Source organism: Pleurodeles waltl, chromosome 1_2 (genome assembly GCF_031143425.1).
Source record: "Pleurodeles waltl isolate 20211129_DDA chromosome 1_2, aPleWal1.hap1.20221129, whole genome shotgun sequence".
Classification (NCBI taxonomy): Eukaryota; Metazoa; Chordata; class Amphibia; order Caudata; family Salamandridae; genus Pleurodeles; species Pleurodeles waltl.
The window spans coordinates 333327545-333348518 of record NC_090437.1 but is presented as its reverse complement, the minus strand read 5'-3'; positions in this window follow the sequence as shown (position 1 = coordinate 333348518).

Below are 20974 nucleotides of genomic sequence, written 5' to 3'. Positions count from 1 at the left end.
TGCAGATTTCTTGGCCTGTCCTCCCTCTCTTAACAGGATGAAGGCTTTAGATGGAACACGTACAGGGAAGGGAAGATTGCAAAGGACTGTTGCTGATGAACGGGGAGATTTTCTGACTGGCTTCATGGTTTGAAATGGTTTAACCGATTATTGGGGGGTCAAGCACTTTGAAGCTGGAGGGTGGGAGTAAGTTCACATTTTCAGCAGTCAAGGAGTTAAAGGTTTGTAGAGTTATGATGTTAATGTAGGGCAGGGTGTAGGAATATGTACAATAACAGGCAGTTGTGTTGAGGGACCTGTGGGGTTACTTATGGGTGAGAAGTAGGCAGGGGGCAGTGACTTTTGATGTATAGTGAGGACTATAGTTTTGTATGGCAAATTTGCCTAGGATTACAGATTATGTTGTGATGTTCACCTGCCTCATTAAAACGGCCTTCTTCACACAAAAAGTTGTTTGTGGTCTGTGCTGTGCCCTCTCACCCAGTTTCTCCGTGTTCAACAGTCCCTACCCCATATCACTACGAGGAGGCTGTGTAGCGCCCCGCTGCTGGGATCTTCCACTGATTACCCGAGGATTAGACCACGGTTTTAAAATTATTTGATCTGAGGCATCGATTTACAGAGGCTGCTGAGAACACAGGACTTCATCATGTCAGTGCTGCTACTAGCAGCTCAAACTGCGGAACACGGAGGCAATACCTGTAATATATATCATTACACAGGCTTCATTTTACTGGCAATGAAGTGTCACTTAACTTGTCACACATAAACACACTGAAAACATATAAATGTCACACAAAAGCAATCTGAAAACTTGGCATCTATGAAGGCATTATTACAGTGGAGCACCATCCTCGCCACAGAGGCTTGGGTGGATACCCACCAGGGTACCACCAACATGGGGCAGTAATGCATAATATGACTTGTCAAAAAGGGCTGTATGAGGGTTAAAGTAACGTAACATGCAAAGAAGCAATTCTAACATGCAACGCTGACCGATGTCCATTTGAGCTAACCCTGGCTCCTCTGCTAACGGGATTTGTCTTTTATGAACATAACGCTGACTGTTCATAACCAGAATTAAATAGAAAATCCGAGGTTTCAATGGGTACAGATGAATGACGTAAGACATGTTGTTTTGCTGAGTACATGTTCAATCAGATTGCCTTCAAATCCCACAAAGTCACTTAAGGTTAATTATTCAGTGAGCTCTTTGAAGGTTTCATAGATGTGACTTTGAAAATTCATCTACCTAGACTGTGGCGCGCTTCCATTTCACCAGAGTGCTCAACAGAGACAGGAAGAATTATCATTGAACCTTGGCGCCTGATGGGCAACCTCTCTCACAGCGAGACACAGGGACATGTTTCTTGAAGGTACAGACTGTTCTATTCTGTAACTTTCATGAATTATTAATTTCATTTGAAAGGATGTTTGGTATGTGACTCTAAGAATTCTGGATGAATTTTCATTTTCTATGTGAATACTATTGGGTCAACACCGGCTTCATGGCTCTGTAGAACTAACCACTGATGTGCTATTTAATACGCTATTTTAGTGTTGTTTCAGTATTACATTATTTAGTGGCATATGGCAAGAAGAGTGATGGTGAACGGCTGGATCTGATGGTGGCTCAGTGTACTGCTGACCGATTCCTTTCCGATAATCATCATTACTCCAAGTCCTACTGTTTATTGTAACAGTCCTCACAAAATGAAATTTGCCTTTTTCTACAGACAGGTTTCACCTTTCCTAATCCTTAAAAAATACGAAACGAAAAACACATCCCACTGAACCCTAGAATGGCTGCTCTTCTTCTTGTCTGCCTTAAGAAGTGACCAGGGTTATACACTTGCTACCCCACCAGGCAAACAACCATCCATCCATGTGAGAGGGTCGAAAAGGGAAGGGCGGAAACTAGGAGAGTCCAAGCTTGTGACTGTATGCTGAGATCTGTATAGCGACTTGGACACATGTTGAACTTCAATAAAACCGTTATTTTTCCACCGCCGCCTGAGAAACGTCCCTGGTGCCACATCAGCTCCCTTCCAACGACCCCTGGTCCCACCACCTGGAATCCTGATATTCATATAAGTCCATCCAGATGACACAGGCAGTTATCCACCCAAAAGACATGGCAACGGTTAGGAAGAGAAACAGGCCCCAACACTTCTTACCCCACTAGTAAGACAACGTTGATTATAAAATTAATTAAACAAGATATAACTATAAGAAAATAAAATGTACATATATGAATGAAAACAGAGCAAAGGACAAACAAGAATCAACCATCGAACTTTCCTTACAAGAATTATTGCACTGTGTACAGTCTGCAAATATAAAAGCATAAACAAGGCTCTTACACTAAACACCCAAAAAAGAAGAAGCTAAACATATATAAAAATAGATGTTACCACAATACATGATCCTTCAGATGAGCAGGACTCCTTCTGACACGTGTCTTAACAGAACTACTATTTAGAGGCTCAGGAGTGACATTATCATGTACAGAATCATCCTCCTGCACATGTTGAGGGCTTTTAACCAAATGTGAAATACTCCAGACTTCACCTTTTTCCAAAACATCCACAGTCTTCCTGACATCAGCAACCCTGAAAGTTCCCATGGATGTAGAAATCCCTTTGGAAATCCAACCTGGCTGTCTCACATACATCTTATCGACCCACCAGTTTCTCGGTAGAACGTCATATTTAGCATCATAAAGTTCCTTGTGCCTTCTTTGATAGTCAGCAGTTCTAACCAGGTCGTTTACAACCATCTTCTTTCCACATTCCAACCACAGCGGATTGAGCTTAGATCCAGCCAGTCACCCTTCAAGCATTGTAAAGGAGACAATTTGGTGACACTATTGTGTGTGGTACAACGGACACAGAGTTTCTCTGATAAAACTGCTCTGAGTACTCCTTCTTTCCACAGCTGTTTGTGCACACACCTTTACCAAACCACTAATCTTTTCTACTAGGCCATTCGCTTGAGGTGCATATAATGTTGTATGGTGGCGTTCAACGGACAATTCACTGAGGAACTATTTCATCTCATCCGATTAAAATTGGACATCATTGTCTGTGGAAATGGTTTTAGAGATTCCTTCACAAGTTAACACATCTCTCGATAATTCTAACACACAATTCGTGGTTATAGAACTTATGCAACATACAGTTACCAATTTGGATGTGTAATCGACAAGAACAAACCTCACCCCCGGAGCCAGTAGGTTGAAAGGCACGCAAATATTAATGCCTAACTTCCACCAGGGCTCCCTTAGTATTTTCACAGGAGAAAGCAGGGTAGTCATCACAAACTTGGACGTATCACTTCCTGAGCAGAGCAAACAATCTTTCACAACATTTTTTGTTTCCCTAGCCTGACAAAACCACCAATATTTCTCCCTCGCCTCAGACTTAATGAGATTTCGACTTATGTGCCCTTCATGGTCCAAGTTCATGATCTTGCCCACTAGCCACATCGAAGGAACCAGACAGTCACCTCAGATCAACCTGCTATCCATGATGCACAACTCCCCTAGTGAGAGGGAGAAGAATACGTGTCCGTGGCTCAACATGGACCGGACCATATTCTTCTCCCTCCCACTAGGAGTGGTTTATCATGGCCATTAAATCTAACTTATGATTCAACTTCTAACCGCCTTTATGAGTTATACATTACTGTGCACTGATGATTTTTTACAATCAATACTACTTACTTTTTATGGACGAACTTTCAGGACCATCTTTACTATAGATGTGACCTGCTGACCAAATGTGTACTATCTTGTTCTGATACGTACCGTTACTGTGATCTAATAGTCCTCTCGCATAGGATTACAAAATCTACATACTATGTTTTAGCATTGAAAAAGTCACGCTTGGTGATGAACCATATGTTGGGTGTTATGTTCTATTGTCATACAGCATCTGGGGATACATCAAGGATTGTACTGACACGCAATTGACCTTGTTTCTTATATATATGAATTTATGGACTCTGGTCGATTCATCTACATTTGGACACAATGCATTTGAACTTTTGTTATGTGTGATGTGGTATTTGATGATTTTGCACATCCACAGGAGGGACTTGAGAGATCGAGGGTGCTGGGACCACCTCCATGAGACTTATTTGAACCTACCACTGTGAGGGGGGGCCTCTGTTCCCCCCTTATTTCTTTCACCTTGAGTTGGACTACAATCCTGCACTAGTGGTGACAGGGATGGTCCTTGGGGTGCCTTGATTGATCTGGCAGCTGGGGATTCCCAGGGAGACTGCATGACAGACCATTTCTATCACAAATTTGGGGGCACTGGCTTCTGCGCAGTAGGGGGAGCTGCTGGGAGGATCCCCCATCCCACATTTGTTCCTCTCAAGACGTGGGAGGTTCAGCTCCCACTTGCGATTGCAATACAGTCTCCTTGCACCTTTGAGCCCGGGCCAGTCAGCGGAGGCTGACAGAACTTGTGGGATTGACTTTGGCGCTGCAACTGTGATATGAGAAGAGTGGATGACTTGCTGCATTGGAGAACAGCTACGGGCCCCTAGATCTCCTTGGACCCCGTTTCAATCCAGGCCATAACCCTACAAGGCTGAGATCATACCTTGGAGCCACGTGCAGTGACCTACAGCTGGATGATTGTTGGTGAGCCTGAAGTACCCTCCAGGGTTGTCCCATAATTTGCTGAGGAAACATCAGCCACTGGGAGCTACACGGAGGAAGGCGGCCTGGGCACATGGCTAGGAATCGGGCCCAGAAACTGGCACAACTCAATAGCCTTGAGATGTCTGCACTGGTGGGCCATCACAGGAGGTGGGGGTGATGACACTGGTGGAGAGCCTCTGTCCACGGGACAGTCCTCCCTGAGTTCCATAATGACTGCAACCCAAGAACTTCATGGCACCATTGAGCCTAAAATAGACACTGTAACATTCAATGTCAACCTGCTCAGGGCAGACTTCTGTACGATATTGGAAAAGTGGCAGAGACACAAATATATGGACTGCACTCAACGACAAAATGCCTGGAGTAGCAGGTTCAAACTTTAACTAAACAAAATGCAGTTATCACCGCCAGGCTGGAAGACCTAGAAGGAAGGGCCAGGCGAAATATTATACGAGCAATTGGAGTCCCGGAGGGGCCAGAGATGCCCAGCATGGATCTTTTTCTGGAAGACCTAATGCTGAACAAGCTCCAGCCTAAATGACTGGCAAATTTCTTCTCCATTGAGAGGGCACACAGAGCACTGGGACCCCTTCCGAGACCTGTTGCCCCTCCAGGTACTATACTTGCCAGTATTCTGAACTATGGAGATAGATTGTGATGCAGGCAGCCCAGTTGCATGGTGATTTGTATTCTGAAAAAGCAGCTATCCACTTCTTCCCAAACTTTACCCTCCACATGCAGCGACAATGAAAGAACTTTGAATAAGTGAAAGGAGTATTTAGTGCCAAAGAGATCAAATATATGATGATGTACCTGGCTAAGCTGCGAGTGATAGCTGAGGCCAAAACCTGGAACTTTGTCTCATCTGAGAAGGCATGGGAGTGAATAGAGATAAGATGAGTGGCTGGCAAGAGGAAGAGTGGAAAACACAGAATGATTGGCTCAATGTGAAATCAGAGTTGAGATGCTCTGTCTCCCCTACTAAACAGTGGTCGCAAACTTCCCTGCCAGACACATGAGCAGTACCCCTTGGGAGTTTTCTGTTTGAGACTCATTGAGCTCTGGGAAATGTGATGTAATTGTGTCATTGTGAGCTATTTGGGGAGATGGTCCCAGCAAGGAAGGGGGGCGAAATGAGTATCAACAATCAAGGTACTGTTTGCATAAGACTTTGCAAGCTTTCAAATTTCTCAAGCGTATAGGGGACATTATACTTAAAATGTACATCCAAACTTCTATCACTATGGTGGTGTCAGCCCAGCCACATTATCAGATGTTTACCCTGGGGCGACAGGTGCTTTGCAAGTTGGGGCAGTTGGTGGTTCAGTACGATGCAGAGTATCTGGGAGGGGAGAGTTTGGAGGGTATGTTCAATCATTTCTGTTTACTGTTATGCTGATTCCATACAATAGCCACTCAATTGCAGGGAGTGCTGATAGCAAGAGTCCCTATTTCTAGATATGGCAGGAGTTGTATCCGATGAGCTTGCCCCTGAGAGACAGAGTTATATCTATAGCTCATTACTATGCCACTGACACATAACACACCGCAAGATTTGACCATATGATCATGGAAGGTTAATGGCCTAGGCAAAAAATTAAGCACACATTGGTCCTGCAACATCTGCGTCGACATGCCCCGGACATAGTACTGCTCGAAGACACACACCACCGGGGAATCCATTATAAAGCCCTTGACAGAATTGGGTGTACATTACGGGCACACACAAGCTGAACCACAAACTCCTGAGGGGTTGGGATCCTCAAACAAATGGTCACTACCTTTCACCTCATACCATGTGTGGCATGGCCCCCGCAGCTGAGTAGTGGTGTTGACTGGGACTTGGGAGGGCAGTATCCTGAATCTCTATTCTCTATATTTACCACTGTGAGATATGAACATGGTATGGACTCTGGGGTGGACAGGGTGAGTAACACTAATGCGGCAGGGGAGGCAGGGGAGGCAGGGGAGGCAGGACCATTGTCTCAATTTGTGACTGCAATGGGACAGACGGATATGTGGTGGGAGCACAACTCTCAACGTCAACATTATATATACTTCTCACCCGCACATGGAAGCTCCTCCCATCTGGACAATATTTTCACTCAGCACTCCAATGCACCTAACTTTAGATTCACAATCAACCATGCAAGAGGCATATCCGATCATTCCCCAGTGGGCATTCTACTAATGGGCTAAGATTGATGCTTGGTACGTCTAAGATAAGGAGATAAAAGACAAATTGGGGGAAGATGTAGACCTCTACTTTGAAGAAAATCAAGGGACCTCTTATCGACAATTATCCTTGGGGATGCATTTAAGACAATAGTAAAGAGACAAGCCCCAGCCAAAATAGGGGATAAAAGGAAGGACGCTAGGCTTGACTGTGATGCCATAGAAACAGGCATTGCAGGCCTAGAAGTGAATGCTCGGACTAGTAACACGACAGAACTCTGTCACAGGTTACACCTCTGCCAACAGGACTTAAGTACTTGGTGCAAAACATGGCGCAGACACATGAGCTGGCCATGCAACGCCGGATATAAAATGTGGGGCACAAAGCTAGTAAGCTATTGGCCTGGTTAGACGATAGGGACAAAGAACGTTCCTGGGTTTTAGAGATATAAGACATGACTGGAATACTGAAAACGACTAACGCTGCCATAGCAGAAACCCTCACAACTTATTACGAGGGCCTCTACACTCCCACAACAACCATGACGTTTTTGGCAACTTGGAGAAGCATTCTGCTGCAGTATTACGGACCCCAGGAAGGCAGTCATCCTTGGAGATGAATTCCATTGCATTTCACATTCCCTTGACTGATCAAACCAAACACATTTCTTCAACAACAACCTTAGAGGCAACACAATACTAGCAAAACCTTGCACAAACGTGGAATAATATATGGCCAGTTCTAAAAATTATCTGACACCAACCTTATCAACAGTTGGTGGAGCTCCAGTAACAGATTCTACTAAATACATTTTGACTTTATATTGTCTCCAGAAATCATGTGTACAATATTGTACCAACCCTGAACTTGCACTTTTCTCTTTTGAAAGTAAGTCCCTTGTCCCTCAGTTTTGCTAACACGTGCCTCAGTGTGATGTCATGACTCTCTCTATTCTTGCCATAGACAAAAATTACATCCTGAAAGGACAGAGCAGTGCTGGTCCTGTTCAAAGCATCCTTCATTAGCCTACGAATACATGCAACTGCCAAAGCCAACCTAAAAGGCATCCTTATAAATCTGAATCCCCCTAAAGCTCAGATAAAAGATGTGAGGTGATATGAATCTTCATGTACTAACACTTGGTGGTATGCCGTGGAGCGATCCATAACATTGAGAAAATGTGCTCCGTTCAATGCTGATAGTGTGTCAGTTATGTTTGGAAATGGCTGACAGTCCACTAAAATGCATTAATTTAGAACTCTGAGGCCCACACACATTTTCAACTAAGTTCCTTGGTTGTTAGGTGCAAGCACAACTGGAGCTAACCATTGAGAGACCGCGATTTCTTCCACCACGCCGTACCACAATAGACTGGCTAACTCCTCTCTCAATGATCTTATCATAACATTTGTTATCTTCCTCACCTTAAGTACAACAGGACTTCCAATTCTTTTTCAGTGCAATCTTATAATTAAAATCTTTTAATTAATCTGGCCCATCACTTGACCATTCCAGATATCCTCACATAATATCTTCGTCTTCACTGACATTTGCTATAAGCATAACTTGATCAAGAGAACTGGGATTAAGTGTACTTCCTAGATCTCTTTGATGGCACCAATCTGATAGATTAAAATCTCATTCCGTAACATATACTGGACCGTGGCAAAACTGCAGTCCTTATTCCACTCGACCTCTCAGCCACCTTTAATACAGTCTTCCACAGCACACCTGTGAGACGACTGCACAACAGAGGCACCCAAGAGCCAGCCCTCAAATGTATAAGCTACTTCCTCACATGAAGAACATAGCGAGTCAGACTTCCACCCTGCACATCAGAATCCAAGAATCTGATCTGCGGAGTTTCCCAGGGCTTATTGCTGATCCAAATCCTGTTCAACATCTACAAGGCACCGCTCGCTAATATCATCAGGTTACAAGGCATCTCCATCATGTCCTATGCTGATGACACCCAGCCCATCCTTTCTCTGACTGACACCACCAGAACCAACTTCTTCCACTGTATGACTGGATGATAGCCAACTGCCTGAATCTCAACTCAAGCAAGACGTGCTGAATTCTCGTTGAGGCTCCACATGGTGGCCATTAGAGCTCGGACCCACACCCACCAGCCTTGTCAGATACCTTGGAATCATTAAAGACCACAAGCACAACATGACAGCACAGGTCAATACGGTCAACTCCTTCTGCTCCCACATTTTTGGCATGCTGTGCAAGATCTTCAAATGGATAACCCAGAACACGCAAGCCCTCATCACTAGCAGATTAAACCACAACATCACACTATGGGGGTCATTACGACCTTGGCGGGCGGCGGTGCGGCCGCCAATGCATCCGCACTCACGCGGCTCCCATTACGACCTCCCCGCTGGGCTGGCGGGCGCAAACCAAGTTTGCGCCCGCCGGCCCAGCGGGGATGAGGCCGCAACATAGGAGCCGGCTCCTAATTGAGCCGGCGGTGTTGCGGCCGTGCGACGGGTGCAGTAGCACCCGTCGCGCTTTTCACTGTCTGCCAGGCCCCAGGACACCCCTTACCACCAGCCTCTTCCTAGCGTTGCAAACCGCCAGAAACAGGCTGGCGGTAGGGGTGTCATAATCCCCATGGCAGCGCTGCTTGCAGCGCTGCCCCGGCGGATTATCACCGCCGGGGCTAAAACGGCGGGAAACCGCCATCCCCGGCGGTGCGACCGCGGCGCTACCGCCGCGGTCGTAATAAGGGCCTCTGTACCGCCAGCCTGATGGCGGTACGGACGCTACATTACCCATATGCTGGGATCGCTAACCATCACACTCACCAAATGTAGCCCCTCCAGAACACCTCAGAGAGCTGCACTGGCTCCTCATAGACAAACGCTGCCTATTCAAACTCCTCACGCATGCATACAAGGCACTACACAACTTTGGTACAGCATACTTGAACAACGGACTTCCGTTCCACCAACCTACCACACACCTATGCTCAGCCTCACTCTCACTCACTCACACACCCGCATCCGCAAAAGCAGAACAGGAGGTCTAGCATTCTCCTACATCGCAACCAAGACCAGGAGCGACCTCCTTCAACACCTCCTTTTCTCTCCTCTTCAGCCGCTTAAAGAAAGTCCAAGGGAAAGGATGGAATGCTCCAAGATGTGTGAGGCAGGCAGACAGGCACAAGGACCTGGCAAAACTGTGTGAGAGCAAATTAAGCATCTGAGATGAGGCAGCAGGAGCTCCAAATTTGAAAATGTTAGACAAAGGTAAACAAAGATACAAGCAACACACAGTGATGGTTTCTCCATGAGGACAGGGGAGAGACGCCTCCGGTGCACCACGGGTGACAAACATAAAATGGCAATGAAATAATTTCATTGCAATTTTAGCTCTCCCCCCTGATGTGCGCCCTGCAGTGCCCTAGGCCTAGAGGCAAAAGAAACGGGGGCATGTCCCCTGCTGCCACTTTGCTTTCCCCGCTACTTTTAAAGGTTATCAGCAGACCCTGGCAACACATCCAACCATCCGGGAGAATCAGGGCAATCCCATATGAGATCAAGCAATCCACCCGACCCCACAGGCCACTTGAACAGCCTTCTTTCCAGCATAAAGCAGGCGAATGAAAACAGGAAAGGGCACAATAATCTGGTTACAAAAGCAGGATCAATGTCTTTGAGACAGGGAGACACCCAAACAAGAGTAGGCCCAGAATAAGGCACAGGGAGAAGTACTAAGCTGATGTCGAAAATCACAGGAAAGTGGGAAAAAACAAATGTGCAGCGTCAAGCAAGAAAAATAAAAAAACAGGAAATTAAGTTAATGAGAGACTGTGAAAACTGTTCTCCCGAAGGGGAAACATTGGCCACCTGTTAAAGAAACTGGCCAGCAAGGGAAGATGTTGAGAATATCTCCTTAGACCACTGAGACAGAGTCAACAGTGCACCCACATGGCTACCACAGGAATAATGTTTAAAAACTGCACAAGAAGACAGCCTCCTCAAGAGCGCAGGCCAGACATCATAGGGACTACCAAGGCCAATCTGGCACCATCAGGGGTCTCTAGCAGAAAGTGGGGAGACAGGGCGCACCACCACTGGCTGCGCGCAGCACTCACCAAGGACTGTGCAGAAACATATTTATTTAGTTTTACAGTTTTATGTAACACAAACATGGCCCAAGGGCATTAGAGTGCTCTAAAGAGAGTTGCACTCCGTACCGAATTACAATAAGACAAAAGCTATACACACCATTTCAGTACAGTGAGGATGATTCAATGCAGATTAGGCGATGTAGCTTGGAACAATCATTAACCCAATGTTTCTGGAATAGTAGGGATTTAAGCTCCTTGTAGTTAGCATGACATGGGGTTGTGCATAGATCAGAAGGAAGAGAATTCTAGATTTGTGTTGCACTGCCAAAGGGCGATTTCAAACACTGCTCTTACTTGAATATAGTAGGCTCAAGGAGAAGGGATTCTCAATTCATTGACTCCTGATAGGCATAGAAATTTTCAGCTTAGCAGGCAAGTGTGGAGGTGTGAGAAATTGGGTTACTGGTTGAGGGGGTTGAAACCCTACTCAAGCAGCAACTGCAATCCTTGCCAGGGAGTGGCACATACACACCCCAAATTAACCTGTGCTCAACCCTTAGGTACCTTGGCATAGAGCAGTCAGACTTAACTTAGACAATGGGTAAAGTATTTATGCCGCACTTCAAATAGTAATAAAGTGAAATCCCACACCAATTTAGAAACATAGAGCAAAGTTTAATAAATAGATCAAGACCTAAACAACAGAAATCCAAACAGAAGAACCAGAGATATGCAATTTTATTGATTTAAGTGAAAATAGCGTCAAAAAGCAATAAGTGCCGCTCACGGATATCTAGTCATTGTGAAAGTCACAACTTCAGGCCGACCGCGATAGAGTGCAGGTCATATACCAGTTTAGTCCCGCTGAAAAGGTACCTTCACAGACCACCACAAAGAGTCCCTTTCTAGGTGGAGGGGACCACAAGGAGCTGTGAAACATCCTGGACGGTCGTCGATGTAGCATGAAGAGCAGGCGGCATCACAGACGGTCGTCACTGTGGCATAAAGGCCCTGCTGTTGTCACGGGCAGACAGGCGGGAGCTTCACGATGGCGTTGAGTCGGGTTGATAAAACTTTGTGTTGGCTGACAGTGCGAGGAACAAGGCTTTGGTACCAACAAGCACATTCGGGAAGAGCCCAAAAACTTCAATTTAGCTCCACTGAGGCCACATTAAGGATTGAGGACCTGAGGGTCACCACTGGAGGGGTCAGGGGCTTCTTCCAGCTGGATCTGGGTGTTAGTTCAGATAGTTGGGAGCTTGTTATGTTCCTGGGGCTCCAAAGAGAAGGCCAGCCCACTGGTTCTTGGAGTCAATCTGGGAGTCACTCTGCAGGTCCAATCCCTCTGACATGGATTGGAGGGAAGCAGGGCAGCAAACCAGCAAGGCAGCAATCCAGTAAGGCAACAGTCCAGCACAGCAGTAATCCAGCAAAGTGGCAGTCCTTATAGCAGCACAGCAGTCCTTCTTCCTGACAGAGTCCCCACAGGTCCATACGTTTCCTGAAGAGTTGATGTCCGAGGTCCACTGTTTACACCAGGTGCCTCATTTGAAGTGGGAGAAGCTTCTAGATGTTTCCGTTTCAAGTGAACACCTGTGCACCCGTGTCCTGTCTCCCTTGCCCTGGTTCCCAACTAGCTACAGGGGATATGCAACCCTTTGTGTGGTGACAGGATGCAGCCATTCAAGTGTAAGAAGGGCTGTGTCTAGCTCAGCCCTCCCAACCTGCCAGTGATGCCCCATCCAGGCACAATTAGGCTCTCTATTGTGTGCGGCTGCCTAGGAGAAATACACAAAGTCCAACTGTCAGCTACACCCAATCATGTTACCCAGAAATAGGCTGCAGGCCCTAAATGACTAAGAGAGGAAAATGCCAACTTTCTAAAATAGTTATTTTCCAAATTGTGATTTAAAATCCAGCTTTACCATAAGAAAGGATTAGAATTCCAAAGACACTAAACATTAACTAGTTACTTAAATCCCAATAAGAAGTTACTGCATATTAAATGCAATAAGTTAACTCCAATGTTATCCTATGGGTGAGGCAGGCCTTGCAGTAGAGGAGGGTTTTTTGCTACCAGGACATGTAAAACTTAAAAGTACATGTCAACATTTTTAAATATCAGCACCATGCCATCTGATATGTTCAGGGTCTACCATAAGAGTAACATGCATTTAAAAGAAATATTTTGAACTTTGGGCCTGGCCAAAGGTTTCTTTTGTAGGGCAAAATGACAGTTTAAAACTGCACACACAGTCTGCAAAGACCAACTTCAAACATGTTTGACAGGCTATTTAAGTGGGTGGCACAATCAGTGCTGCAGGCCTAATAGTGGCATTTGATTTACAGACTCTAGGAACCTGCGTAACCACTTTACTAGGAAATATGCCAATTGGGTAAAAAGTAAATTCTACCCTGTTTAGATGAGAGAGCACATGCACTTTAGTATGGGTTAGCAGTGGTAAAGTGTGCAGAGTCCTAAACACCAACAAAAATGGGATCAGAAAGCAGGAGGGTGAATGCAAAAAGTTTAGGGATGACCCTGCAGAAAGGGCTAAATCCAACACAAGATATGCAGGACCTTGTGGATGATATAAACCTTATTATAGTGAAGTCGTTTTTCATGGGGTCCAATTGAAGCGTTAGGACACTAGAGAAGTAGTCAAATTTCTTTTATCCAGAATTAAGAGGGCAGCTGTGTGGGGCACAGCTCTAAGGAGGACAATTTGAACATTTGGGAGTCTGGTGAGTAGAGCATTCCCATAATTTAGTCTTGAAAAAACAAGTGCCTGGACTACAGACTTTAAGTCTTGATCAAGGATGAACTTTCTGGTGAGCTGACATTGTGCTTTCCTGACTTTAACAGAAGTTTGATTTTGGAGGTTAAGCCAGTTGTCAAGGATGAATCCCAAGGATGTGCCGTTATCCACAATACCTGGTTTAAAGTCTAGGGGCGAGCATGAGTTAATCTAGGAAGGAGGATGGAATTTTTGGAGGAGATTAGTGGTAATTCTGTTTTTCTATGTTTTAGTTTTATGTGGATGTCATACCATCCACTTTTGAATTTTGATCAGGGCGTTGTCAAGCAGGAAGATGGTATTCATGGAGGAACTCAGGGTATCAACTTCATATTGTCGATAGAGTATGTTAGAGTTTTGGAGGATCTATCCAAATGGTTTCAGGTAGAGATAAAAAAGAGTATTGGCCAAAATTGAGCCTTGTGGTACCATTTGCAGTAGACTGACCTTGCTCAATATGGAACTTTCTATTTAAACATATTTGAGAGCGGTTCAGTAGATACGAAGTGAACCAGATGAGAACGGTTCCCTCTAAGCCCATTCAATTCTTCAAAACGTTAAGAAGTAAGCACTAGTTGACTCTATCAAAAACTGCCAAAAGGTCCAGATCGACATTTAGGCAACATTTACCTGAGTCAACCACTTGAAAAAGGGCAGTCTCACTGCTGTAACCATGTCTAAATCCATTCTGGAATTTATTAAGGGGTTTATTGTCCTGGATATGAAGAGGGGAGTTGGGAAGCTATGCATCTTTTAATCACCTTCCCTATGGAGAGACAGGATAGAAAATGTTAAAGTCACTTACATTAACAAATGTGTTTTTCAGGAGGGGAGAAGCTTGAACAATATGTTGCATAAGTGATGAGTTAAACAATGTGACCCAGGAGGGTAGCAGGTGTTTGGCATAGTTAAATGGTGGTGGTTCCAGGCATATCACCATTGAAGTGGTATCAAGGATTAACCTTGGCAAAAGTTTCCAGAAGCTCAGTTTCTGAGATTTTGTCAAAATAATCCAGATTGGCTGTGCCTTGCAGATTAACTTGTGGTCGGCAGGGCTGACAAAATTTGGAAGATAAAGGAAAATGGACTTGACTTTCTCAGTGAAGGCGTTTTTGCACTCATTCTCCAGTGCATGGGCTATTTTGCTGGAAGTATGGCTATTTAACTGTTTGATCATTTCAAAGAGAAGTTTTGAGCAAGTCTTGGAGGCATCCAGAAGTGATATGATGTGAAAAAACTTAGCTCTGAAGATTTGAGATTTATATCTTATTCTAGCTATTTTAGGATAAGTCAGATTATAAGGTGAAGGTGACTGTCTAAGGTATTTTTGAGTTTCCTCAGGTGCTTCTTAAAGATCTGTAGGGAACCAGGGATGTTATGACTTTGGTCTTTTCTACTTGTTCGTCAGAGCGAACACTTCAGTGAGACCCTTCATGTACCTATTGTAATTATCAATTGTAGAATGAATGTCAAGCTGAAATCCGGGATGGTGAGATGTTTACTACGAGCCCCGGAAGCAAGAGTGCTACATCTAAGTTCTTAGACTGGCCAGCGTTTTTCTGGTGAACAAAAGCTATCATGAAAGGAATTTATAGATGATCAGAACAGATGATCAGACAGCTCCACTGTGATGGGGTCATCGGCAGTAAATGAGGTATCCATTGAGATAATCAGGAACTTTACAGTGTAAGGAAATAAGGCAGTGTTGAAGTTCATTGACAATTAGAAGAAAGAGAATACATTGACAAATGTGTCACTGGCATTGCCCCAGCGCACACTGAAATCACTGAGGAAGATGCTGGATATCATCATTTGGGTAATGATGAATTCAGTGAAGTTGTTATTTTCACTGGGGATGGTAGAAGATATTGAGTCTACTATTAGATATCTTGTGAGCAGCGATTTCCAGGGAGAGGCATAGGAAGGAGCAAAACTGAGACATGGGAAGTCTTCTGTAGTTCAACACGTTTGTATGGATAACAGCTACACCACCACTATCTCTGTCTGCTTGATCACAGCATAGACTGGAGTAATGGACCACAAGAAAGAGGTCAAAGACATTGTTTGAAGAATCATTGAACTAGGATTCAATCAGAACTACAATATAGAGGTAGAAGTTCACAATAGTGTCAGAAATTTCCGGCAAATATTGTATTGCTGAATGGAAATTGTGAGGCAGACACTGAAGCGAGGTGTGACAGATTCTGGACAAATAGATGATTTGATGGGTACTTCAGTAAGGTTAACAAGACCCTGTTGGATGGGTAGGATGGGTCTGTGGCCTGACATGATGGGTATAGAGAAGATGGCAGTAGTTTGCAAGTCTGGAGGTAGTGCAAGATACTTCATACTTTTCTGTGAGTTCAAGAAGTTCACCGTTAATCAGGGATGATATGATTCTCTTGGGGTGAGAAGCAAAATAAATCATCTGTACTCAAAGTTTGCTAGGAATATACCTTAAGGGCCGACAGTTGAGTGATCGTTCAGCATGCAAGTACCACTTGAGGCAAGCAATATAGTTGACTGACGACTTTGGAAAGGACTTCAATGTTTTCAGTTACATTGGTCAGGAATGATAGTGGACTCGGATGGAATAAGCCATTGAGTGGAAAGATATGGGTTGCCAATAAGGGCTGTGGGAGGGGCAAAGAGTTTTAATGCCATGTTGTAGCTATGAGGAGCCCCATGGTTGAGTAGTGAAGGTGTGTTTTAGGGACCCTGAGGGAGGAGAGGGGGCTGAGAGAGTATGAAGGGGACTGAGGATGAGGTGAGGCAGAGACAAGAGGTTAATTGGAGGATATTGGATGTGGTGTGAAGGTGGAAGTGCAAGAGGGTTGAGATCTGGATCTAGAAAGAATAAGGGATGGTTTAGGACTCGGAAGGGTAAAATGAGGTTTAAAAGGTGAGGGAAAGAAGGGATGGGCAGCTTGGCATTCTAATAGAGGGGATGGCTGTCAGAACAGTTAACAAAAAGGAGGGTGAGAGGAAGGGGTGGTTAGGCAATGAACTTTGAAGCAGAGGAGAAACTACTAAAACAGTTGCTGGGATGCACAAGGTCAGTATCTCATTAGTTGTGATTCTGTCTTGGTCATAGCAGGAATGGAGGGAATAGGTGCAAGAATGGCATAAGTAGAGGATAAAAGAGTGGTCAAGAAAGGGTGAAAGAGGTGAATGAACAGGGTCAGATTCTCATAATTTGCTTGGACCTTGCCATTATTAAAGATGGAAATGAATAGGTAGCCATCATGCAATCATTTTAGATATCAGTCATCAAGGAGATATGAAGGAACTTTTGTATTGTATTATTCAAAAATCAGTATCAAGACCAATGAGAAGTAGGTTAATTTTGAGGATACAGTAAAACTGGTCAGCAATAAATGGTTCTGTGATTTTTTTCAGGATCTTTTGTTTGAAGTTTTTCAGTGTCATAGTTGGATACATTCGTGAGAAATGAGATTTCCTAGAAGTTTGGGCCTCATTAAATACGGTATTTTGTGAGGGGACATTTTCAAAGACTAAAATTAAAAACATGACGATTCAAAAGTGGGCAATTTTCTTTTAATTAGAACTTGGCAAATCTTCAGCCCTTAATTGTTAGAGCTTATTCCGCAGTTGTATTCAGGGTGGGTGCAAAGGGCTGTCTTCTTGCTCTAAAAGTACAAGGTCTGAGTAATGGACTTTTCTTTCGCTCCATGGTACACATATGGTAATAGAGTGACAATTTTATAATAAGTCAGTGCTACGTCTATCTAATGCAATGACAAATTAACAACTGCCTTCAGCCATGTTCAGGGAACATTTCATTAGCTAAACATCCATGAATTGTAGGTCATTGTTCCTTAGAGCTAATTTGCATTCAGTCCCAAAGGAGCTGCAAATACTTGTGATCTTGATACACTATCTCATGGTGAAAGCAATTAAATATATGTATGGCTCATTAAACCAAAGAGAGATGGGTATAACACGCTTCTCACTGCTGAGTCATTTCCAAGCTTATAACAGTGAACGAGAAGTTAAGCAAGTTTTTACTTTAGAAAATGCACTTCGCTTTTTCTATAGAAAGTAGTGGTTGTTTCCATGTTCAAATGTGGGAGGGCGAACCACAATCTTTATTTTGTGCAAATAATTTGTTTCAGGAGTTGCAACCCTGCCAAGTAACATGTGTCAAGGGTTAAACTAATGCATTTTAGTGGTAGTAGCCCCATCACCTCTTTATAATGCATTAGTCAAGCATAATATAGGTCCTGCGAAGTAAGATGAGGCACTGCATTTTATTAAAGACAAAAGCAACCACTGCTGGTGTGCTGGGCTGCTTGCTGCCAAGTTCTGCATTAAGAGCTAGCTCACTGGCTCAGCCGGGCTGTCAAGGCTGGGCTTTGATATGGGAAAGAAGTGTCAGAACTCTTCCACTGTAACACACACTGGCTTCCAAAGCATTTACCTTCCGCTCAGTCCCTGTAAACAAATTTACACCAGGCCGCGAACAGCCTCACTCTGGGCCATATGGACATATGCTGTGACAGGAAACCAAAGAAAACCAGAACCTGGGCCTACCTTCACTTGGATCCGGCGTCTTCTATTGGTTTAAGACAACATGCCCGCAGTGAACCTGTCAGAAACCCCTCCAGATGGCCTATTACCGTCAATATAAGTAGTACATGACTCTGTTATAGGTTTGGGAAATGTTGGCCCCAGTTTATTTAAAACTGATTTACAACCTGTTTGCCCTGCTTTTATGAGGGCCATAAATCATTCCGTCATTTCAGATGTATGTGCAAAATGGGGTAATGCGTTGTCATAAATCATCTTATCACCCATGAGGTTAAAAGCCCCTGGGTTATGCTTACATTGTTAAGGTTTGTCATTACACACTTCGCATCTTAACAGCCCCCATATATTTTAATATCTGCATGTCATCTGTCTATCAATAATTTGCCACCAATCACTCTTGCATTTAGCCCTTTGTGTATCTTGCCCCCTGGCATTGGCTTTATTCCTTTTCTATATATAGGAGGGTACTCATTTCTTTTTAGGCTTAACTCGCTACCTTGTTTAGTTCTTGTATCCTGCTCTCTGGTCAACCTGGGCTGCGAGTGCCTTGTTTCAAGTACCTCCCCCGACTGACTTACCCTGCTGTGAGGCATCCCAAGGTAAGTAGCCCTGCCACCCTGCTGTGTTGGGTGGGGCCTTTCTTGTTATTTCGCTGACCTTCTCTGCCACACCGCCTTTGGGTTTACCACCCAAAGAGGTGGCTCCCCCATCATGATCCTTCCATTCGCAGCCTGCAAGTTGCAGTGCTGCCCACAAGTTTTTCCAGAACACCTCTGTCCCCAGGGAAGACAGGGTGTCCCTTCTTCTGCAAAGTATTCTGGACTCTGCAAGTTGATTAGCCTGTGTCTGATGCTTCCCCAGCCATTTTGTACCCATACTTTTTTCACTGATATGTTAAGCTTTTTCCTTGATTTGTCTAGAGCCCCTGTAGAATTTGCCCCCTTCCACTTCCGCCTGGGCATGATTTCTGACCAGATCAACATTGATTTGTGCAGGCGCCTTGCAACCATTGTGAAGTTCCCCCTAATAGGCCCTTCCTCCCTAGTTGGGCTAGATCGTTGCCCCCTAGGTGTATTATTAACACATAAGGCCCTTTGCACTGCGCGGCTATGATCTCTTCTAGCCTGTCTTGCAGATGTTCCCTTTTCATGCCTGGGAAACCGAACCATACTACCCTTGTCTGTTTCGGGTGTTGTTCCTTCATGGAAGCTCTCGAAAGCCACCAATCTTGGGCTTCATTTGCCAATTGCCTTTATGCCTGCTGCTGACATGCCGTGTTGAGCTGCCCATGTCTGAGGCCATTTCTTGGTGCACCATTTGTCTTTTACTATGGCCCCAAAGCCTGTGCTGCCTGCTGCGTATGTGTAAAGCTCCATCTGCTTCGCAGACACCCAGCCCTCTCTCCACATTAGCGTGCCATTAAAATTTACCAAAAACTCAAGCCCGGCTGCCAGGTCCTGTTTCACCCCTCCTTTCATTCTGACGTGGTGGTGTTTTTTCTCCAGCCCCCTGGTTAAGTGTGAAATTTGCCTCGCAAAAACCCTTACTGCTGGGATGACCCTTCCCGCAAAGTCAGTTTTCCAATCAGTTCCTGTAGCTCACCCAGTGTCGCCTTCTGCTTGCCCAGGAGCCCTTTAATGTCCTTTGCTAGGTCCTCTACTTTGTCTTGGGGGATGCGGGATGTGCCTACTACTGAGTCCAGTTCGATGCCCAGGGAAACTAGCTTGGTGGTGGGGCCTGTGGTTTTGTCCTCGGACAGCAGGACCCCTAGCTTAGCTGGCACCTGTTATCAGCACACTAACACCCCACACCGGGAGAAGTCCCTAGGTCAGGCTTGCTTGCTGCGGGACCAAGGTGAGTGCCTGCCATTCACAGATTAAAATAGAGTAGAAGCAACATGTGTAGCGCAATGAGACTCGGGTTGGCTGTAGGAACCTCTGATGATCCTTTTAGTGGCAATCAGCAGCAATGGCCCTGCCTGACAGGGACGACCCTGGCTTGCCTGTTTTACTGAGTCTCAGATAAAGAGAGCACAACAGAGAATGCCATGCATGTAGTGTCATGCCAGTGACGCAACTGGTGCGCGGAAGGACCTAGATTACAACACCCTGCAGTGGTGGGCTGTATGAGTTCCACTCTCTGTGGGCATAAGTGGTGCAGCCCCGGAGTCACGTGGGCTCAGTTTAAAAAGTTCCATCCTGACACAGAGCCTATGTCAGGACGAGGTCAACACTAAATACTGTGTGTGTATCTTTTATTGAAAGGCCTACTGTGCATCCCTATGAGGCCCGCCTCGACGTCCCAGAATGGGAGCTGCGAGCGGTAAAGTAGCGTCGCTATCCCTCAACATAACAACACAGTCCAGTCAGGCTGATGTACTGGAGGATTTAGATTGGCAGTTAGTGGGGACTTGTCACAGACAGGTCAGTCACAGAAACCCTCCTGTGGAACTAAGTACCACATTGGGTCAAGGCACCACAGACAGGTCAGTTACAGCAACGCTCCTAGGGAACTAAGTAGCACATTGGGTCGAGGTACTAAGTTATGATCTCGGTCCAGGAGGACTCCGGAGACTAGTGCAAGAGGGCCCTTAGGGTCAGAATCGCAGTTCTTGGCTCAAGCTTGCATCTTTTACTGAACCTCAGCTGAAAGCAGGCAATGATGTACAGTGCATGGAGGATGGCTGGGTG